The following is an 8,258-nucleotide window of genomic DNA, read 5'->3' on the forward strand; positions in this document are numbered from 1 at the left end:
GACGACAAGTGGATAATTGTTAATGAAGTCTATCATGTCCCCGCAATGCTTGCTGTCCTTTCACAAACTGACATACTTTAATGGTGGGAAATTAGCAGTGAAAATATCACTCCACCTGACAAACTTACGGCATGCATCTCATCACATGGAAGGGGTTTCTCAAAATGTCTTTGGCCACAGCTGCCCCAACTGAAGCATCTTGGGGGACTTCAGCATTAAGATGCTTGTTTTTTTTGTCCTGTCCTGCTGCTTCTTCCAAAATCAAAATGCAAGTGACAGCAGCACAGCTTTATTGGCCATCGTGGTATCCACAGAACCATGTGCTTTGAAGAGATGCTGCTGTCACTACGCTTCTAACCAGCTATTGTTAATACGGACCATGTGGGAGGCCTGTTAGTAAAGCATAAGAGTAACTTCACATGCTGTGCAACACAGGGAAAGTTTAAAGAAAATTATGTGCATATGAAGAAGCAGAACTCAGATCTGGAAAAAGTATTCCTCTATTAAGTAATTTTTCTTCCATTATTAGCATAGAACATGAGTATCCAGGTGTTCATCAACTTTGGAGCCCATGCTGCTGCCCACATCACAGCTCTGGTCTTGTTTGTGGCTTCATGACTAGTTATGGACACAAACCACCGAGCAGGTATTTAGGAGCTTAGGCTGTCCTGTGCCTCATTGTTTCACTAAGTTATCCCATGTCAGCTGATGCATGGATGCTGTCTCATGCCATACACATCACAAGTTGTTTTTCATAACATAGTAAATGACCTTCAAGTGTCACTCAAAAGCCAAGTTTAAGTACTGACCTTTGATCCCCTAAGCCCTTTGGTTCCTCACTGACCTGTATGTTTGCCATTAAAGCCTCCTTCATTTTTAACTTTCTTCCTTTTTTTTTTTTTTTTTTTTTTTCCCCCGGCAAACTTGCATTGGATATGCTAAAGGGACAAGGCAGTTTGCAGAACTTTGAGCTGCAGGTTGCTGCATCTTGGCTGGTGGGATACTACTGGCAGAGATTTTTCTGAACAAGACCTGGCACTTGTAAATGCAGAATGAAGTGATGCATTTCCATTTCCCCTCACAAAACGCAGTGTTTCTGTCCCTACATGGGTCCCAGTACTGAGAATAGACAGCACAGATGGTCTGAATACCTTTGCGCCACAATTTTGTCTTTCAATTCCCCATACCTGGGATGTGGGCAGGGGCAAGCAGGAGGATCTTCTTTTCTATATCCCTCCTTGGAGCAACAAATTGGGGCAGTGTCCTATGCATCTTTATCAAAGGGACAAACGAGTTAACACCCTGTGGAAGGAGCCCTCAGCACTGCACAGCACTGAGATGAACAGTGAAGAGACAGTTTTCATCTCACCAAGCCGGTCCAGATTAACTTGCGCAAGGGCTTCCCTCTGCTGCCTTCCTTCCCTCTCACCCGCCCTTCCCTTCTCGGCCCTGGAGCAGCCAGGCACTTCTCATCGCCGTTTGTGGAGCTGCAAGTTTTGAGCGGAGAACACTGCCACCTTCAGGGGGTTGGTGGTAGAGCATCTCGAAATGCGGGAGCTGTTTCCAAGCCTGACTCCAAGAGGTTAGATCCCAAGGCCGCTGCTAACTCTCCTTCTAAAACGAGGTGTCTTCAGTTAGTCCCATGCCAGCTGTAGGAGATCTTTCCTGATTATTGTATCTTTGTGTTCACATGCACTATCAGATATAATTGACGGATTTTTTTTATTTATTTTTTTTTTTTTTAAAATCACTTCATTGCCTGTAAATGCATTAATTTAACTAATTCAGTTTAAGGGGTCTGGGCTTTCCACAGCGCACTTACTTAGAGCTAGTCCTTAAAGAAGCCTAAGTTAAAATAGCCCATCAGACACCTCACCCCAGCAAAGTCAGATTCCTTTTTGCAGAACTCAGTTTTCAATGTGAACATTCATGCTCTGTCCAGCTATTTGTGACTTGGTGACAGTGGTAAACTGTTGCCTGCACGGCAGTGCTTTTGCACCAGGAGGTGCTGGTCCGTCATTTTTCCTGTAAGAGAGACACTGATTTTGTGGAGTATCATTTACATGCTTTTTATTAGGGTTAGCACAACAATTAAAGACAGAGAGCTGTAGACAATGTTACATCCCTTCAGATACTGGCAGTCCTGAGCTGGGCGGCATCTAATGATCCAGAAGGATTATCCTATTTTGGTTCTTTGATACATTATAGAGTATTCTGACAAGAGCTCTCTCTCGCCATTGTTCCTACCGTCAGATATAGAGGGTGTTCAAATGGGATGTTGCTGCACTTTTAGATAGAGGCAAGGCCATGCAGATGGTATAAGTCAGTACAGTGTGGGAGCTCCCCCCATCACAGCATGCAGGGGGGCTGCCCTGTAGCGGGGGGATGCCCACTGCACAGCAGAGTTTGAAGGTCGCGCTGGGCCTGCAGACGCACGCAGCCCAGGGCAGGACTGTGCATCCTCCAATCTACTGCTGTATGCGTCACTAACATCTCTGTGCACAGTGGTCTTAGGGTCAGTGGTACAGGAGGTAACACTAAAGTTTACACTGCAATATTGCGTATTGGGGCTTCTAGGGCACTGACTGTGAAGAAGCCTCAGCCACAGGTTGTCACAATTACACGGGAGGATAAACAGGAGAGTGCCTCCAAATTCTGTGTTTTCTTGTTGGCTTAGCTAAAACATAGCCTCAGTAACAAGAGAGCTGCTAGGCTGACACATCTGCTGTGGAGGCAGAATCACAGAGGGGTTAACTCTCACCCCCTGCTTGGGAACCTCCTCCCCGTTTGAAGGCAAAATTCACCTTATCACCAGAGCGTGATAACCTGTTGATGGGGTACCAACAGGTGCTGGAAAGTAGGAGTGGCTTAGGCACCCACAGCTGGCATTGAAGCAGCAACCCAGCTGGAAACGTGTCTATTTCAAAGCATGCCTTTCTGTTCCAGGAACACAGACCTGCTGGCCAAGAAAGGATGTACTGTCAGCATCATCCAAAAACACTTCTATAAAAGAGCTGTTAGGCTAATGCATAATATGCCCTAGAGCAGAGGTCTTGCACCAAATTACTGCCTCCAGCCTGCTGCTGCAGAGATTTCCTTCAGAAAACCACAGGAGGGCTGTTAATCACAGTAAATCGGTGTTAGTCCCCTGGCTGCAGGGGAGCGGATCCAGCTTGCTTTTGGCGCTGCGAATGCCAGGAGGGGCGGCCTGTTTTGGATGCTGCCGTGTGTGCATAATTGGACACGCCTGATCTGGGCAAGGCACACCAGGACCCTGGTTAGGTTTGCAAATGCACTTGGCAAAAAGCATGCCAGGAAGAACTGCTGAGCCTAAACATCCTGGAAGTTTCACTTCTGCTGGGAAAGCCTTCTCTGGCACGTGAACAGCCACTGGGCCAGCCATAGTCGGACCGTGGTGGGTCGCAAAAAGCAGCAAATCCAGTGCTTTCTCCTTGCAAGATGCTTCAAGAAGATCAGGCAAACAAAATTCAAACATCCCACACTGTTCAAATAAACAGCTTCTGTATTCTGGTGCAAGGAATAAATGCCCATTAACCTAGAGATAATCTTAGGTGCGGAGAGATAATGTCATTTTCTTAGCTGTTGGACAAGACAGTCTGATACTTCTCATTGCTGGTATGACTAGCTGAGATTGTGGGTAACAACCCAAGAGGGAAACATCTGAGAACCCACTGTCTTTCAGCTTCCCACCCTTGCTTGCTCTAGAAAGGCAAAAACTAACTGTGCAGCAGTGACTTACCCTTGTAATTTCTCCCTTAAGTGTAAGCTGGAGTGTGCTTTGAATGATAAGAAGAAGATTCACACCTCTTAAGAGTGAAAAATGCCATTACAGATTCTTGTTCCCAACAGAGTCTCTGTGTTATACAGTTATCTTTCTATTTATGCCAGCCAGAGTAAACTCCAAACACAAATGCTCCTGTCCCCACTTAAAATAACCAAAACACTTTATACTCCTCTCTTGGAAATGTACAGCACACAACCAGAGTTGAGAGAGAAACCTTTCTTTCCAGATGTCCTGGGTTCAGGAGTAGCCGTCATTTTTCTCCTTCTTGGTAGCTGGTGCAGTGCAGTGTTTTGACTTTCGGCCTGGGAACAGAGCTGATAGCGATGTTTTGGTTTGGCCAAGGACTTTGTGAGCCTCATGCTCTGCCAGGGAGGAGGGGAAGCTGGGAGGAAGCAGAGACAGGACACCTGACCCAAACTGACCAAAGAGGTATTCCATACCACAGCACGTCATGCCCAGGATGTAACTGAGGGTAACCTGGAAGGGCTGGGAGACTGCAGGGTTGGAGGAGGTATGGGTCAGTGCTTGGTCGGGCTGAGAGGGGGAGTTATCGGTCGGCTGGTGCTGAGGTGTTGTATTCTCTTCCCTTGTTATTTCCTTTATCATTGTTATTATTGGTGGCAGCAGTAGTGATTTGTGTTATACCTTAGTTACTAAACTGTTCTTATCTCAACCCTTGGGAGTTGCATTCTTTTCGATTCTCCTCTCCATCCCTCTGGGAGTAGGGGGAGGGAAAGAAGGGGGCGGAGTGAGTGAATGAGTTACCTGACTGGGTTTAAACCACAACACCAGACCACAGCCAAACAGACACCAAAGCATCAGTGTAGAAGCCCTGCTTAGAATATTTGGGTTTGCATTGCCACATTTACAACGAGATCTGTGCCTCATGCTGTATGTGACACATTTTTAATACTCATCGCAAACCTTTGTTTACAACACAAACCTTCCCCTTCCTTAAGTAATAACAAGTGTTAAGGCTGTAGCGCATGCTGGTGAAAGCAAGTAGGCCTATGCTTCATAAGGCATCTGCTACAGCACGTGTCTGATGCAGCAACAGATTTGGCCCTTTGAGACAGAAAAATCCAACCAACCACCAAATGAACAAAGAGTCACCAGCTGCGAACCACCTGAAGTGCTGCTGAGCTTTGATTCAGAAGCGACGATGTGGCTCAAAGCCCCAGGAGAATGGCTTTGATGTCAATCCAACACATGCCTCTGCTGCACACTGTGCAGGAGCACAGGATTTGTGTTCACGTCTGGCATCTCCCATTTTTAGTACAAACTAAAGCCAGTTTAGGACCATGAAGGATGCTCTCCATCTTGCAGTGCAAATGAGAAGCTGCTCCTCCAACCTTCCAAGATCAAGGGTGAAAGCCCAGTTCTCCGACAGAGCTGGTCTGAGTTGTCTGCTGTCTAACAGCAGAGGTGCAGCATGTGTACAACTGAAGGGCATTCATGGCATCATGTACATTCCCAAAACCAAGTAGCTGAACGGCCAATTAGCTTTGTCCAGCCAGTGAGCACACTTAGCTGCATGGTGTGGTACATCCAGAGGGGACGAAACCCTGTAAAACCTAAACACTGTGTAGTATTGTCACACTAATTGACGTGTTGCCCAGTGGCCTCAGACATACTCTTCTTTCCCCTGTGAACAGCACTGCAGGGAGACACTGCCACTGGCCTGAAGACCTTATGATACAGAGAAAAGACATGGATGGACTCACCCAGGATGCCTGCAGAATTAGTGACAGGGATGGGAACTGATCCCAGCCTTGCTGCTGGCTGGTTTGTAAGGCAAGGTGCGGCAGTGCTGCACCTTACCCTCCAAGCCCCAGCACTTTGTTTAGCAGGACACTCATGGTGCTATTACAGCACTCTCTGTTCCAAGCACAATATGACTGTACATGACAAGGACAGGAAAGATGGGACCCACTGCTCTAGGTCACACTGACTTGGCTGTGCTCTACCAAAACCCACCAGAAGTGAAAAAGGATTACTTCTCAGTGATCATGGTGAATGGCTTCAGCCATTTGCTTTCCATGCACCTTACAGAAGTTTAGAATTTGACTTTTCAACATAGGTTTGATCCAGAATGTCTGTATCTTGGAATTTGTTTCAGCCAAGGTCCATATTTGGCTATGAAATTAAATATCTCCCAGATGGCTTTTTTTAGTAGGTGTTTGAGCATGTTTCAGAGTGGTATTTAGCATATGGGAAAAGCACAACAAAAATAAACAGACCCACCATATCATCATACTTATCTGAAATTTGTATCTAGGATCTGTAAACAAAAACCTCAGTGTTTCACGATAGAATGTGACATATGACCATTGGAGCTGCCCTATTGGAAGAGATAGCAGATGGGTGCTAAACCAGCATGAACAGAGAAGCTAATGTACATTGAGACTCAGAGACACACAATGTGTGGGTACAAATAAGCACAGGCTGATAACCATTAAGTGGTGAGCAGAAAGCCCTGTTGACTTGCTGTTCTTTGTTCTGTGATTATTCATACATGGATTAAATCCTTACACATATCAATTTGTGCTCAAGGAAGCCTATTCAGGCACAATGTATTGAAACAACATTTACTGTTTTAAGTGTTTACAGTAGTGGCACATCATGTTTTGCTTCTTATCCATCTTGCATAAGGTGCGTGGAAGAGCAGAAGGACCTGTTTCTTATTTGCTTTTTAAAATAAAAATTTGCCTTTTTTTATTAATTTATATATGATCAATTCTTGAGTTTCCCAGGCTTGGGTCACCTACCCCTCCAGGGTAGGTGAAAGACCCCTCCAGCCTGCAAGAGGAGGGAAACGTCTCTGTAAGGGGAGCTTAGAGCAAGTGCTGCGTGAGGTTTACTCCCTCCATCCTCCCTGGATGTCAAGACTGTCACCACAAGCCCCAGGTAAGATCACTTGGCCAGCAGGATTGATAACACTTGCTATTTCTTTTCTGGCTCAGCAGAGTTTCAGCACTGGGCTTATACCTTATTCCCTTCGAACTCCTCTCTCTCAGTGGATTTGGAGAGCTGTTGTGGCCTAATGAAAAGCTCCTGTAAAGCCGTCAGCCCTTGACATAGCCGCAGTTAGCACAGAGGTGTTGCCTACATCCTTGCTAAGGCCAAGGTGCAGGGATGAGCTTGTTCATGACACCCCACTATAGTAGAAGAAAATGGCCCACAATATATTAGAAGAAAAGCTGATTTTCCCAAGTCTCAGCCCACTGGAATATATTTGAGTGTTTATTTCTGTGTAGATCCCTGTTCATTGGAAGACGCAATTCCACATAGACTTGCATGAGCTTCCTACAAAAATTGGACCTATCCAGCTCCTGGAAAGGGTGGGAAATCTTTGAGAGGATGCAGCCACCAAAATACTCAGTGTAGATGAGACAGGAAGCCATCAAGAAGCTACACAGTAAGAACCAACACAAGTGCAACAGCCAAACAAGCCTAGGTGTTCTTAGAAGTCCAGGCTCTTCCTGCAGTGCTGGACAGAAAGCTGGAGAGACACTGTCATAGGCAGAACTTCACTAGTGGGCCAAAGAGAAACCAAGCTCATTCTCCCAGTGTATATTATCAGCTCCAAGGTAGTGATGGAGTCTGAGTCAGTTCAGAATTAGGACAGGGTTTAGAAACTGGTGCCATGTATAAATCTGAGGAAAGCCATTTGTTTCATATTGCATAATGAGAATATAAAGCAAAGGCAACAGAGCACTTCAGAGTTCTCGCTGCTGTGATGGCAAGCTACAGAATTTTGTGTTACATTTCTCAAAATACAGGGTAAAAAGGGTTAAGCATGTCACAGAAATGTCCCAGCACTCCCACGTTTTGAGGCAAAATCACTGAATCCAATGCTACAGACAGGACACTGAGGCAGAGAAAAGTACTAACTAATTGCATAGCAAGGCAGTAATTGGAAAAAAAAAAAAAACTCAGCACACAAGAATAAATCAGCCCAAAACTGCATGTCATTCCCCATGTGCTTTCTTCCACTGTGACCAGCGCCATCTGCTTCAAAAAAGAAACCAGGCATATGTTGCTATATTGAGACTTCACTGAAACCAGGCTTTGCTCATTTAGAGCTCTGGGTATCTCTGTACTACAATGCAAGGCAGAAATAGCCCATTTTAAAAGAAGGGGATGCCACATCTTACAGTGTTTAACATCTAACTGTGAAAGGCTTAAAAGGAACTAAGAGGAGCTGAAAGCTGGAAGTGGACATAGTCAAACTAGGGGTGAGGGCTACCGTTATAACAGAAAGATCAGGGCCAGAAAACCTGCTGGTCCTCTGGTTCAAATTCAGTGAAAAGGTTATCTGTATTCAAAACACAACCTTCCTCTTTCCTTACCTGTTCTGTCTACCTTTCAGTGGCGTCCCAGAGCTGTGTAAGGAAGCAGGCATGCCTTCAGGGGGTCTGAGAGTGGTGTGGGTCATATATCACTGACTGGA

This window comes from Pezoporus flaviventris, unplaced genomic scaffold, assembly GCF_033815535.1.
Source record: "Pezoporus flaviventris isolate CSIRO_AGI_PZ_B2104156 unplaced genomic scaffold, CSIRO_AGI_Pfla_v1 ptg000086l, whole genome shotgun sequence".
In the NCBI taxonomy this organism is placed as follows: domain Eukaryota; kingdom Metazoa; phylum Chordata; class Aves; order Psittaciformes; family Psittacidae; genus Pezoporus; species Pezoporus flaviventris.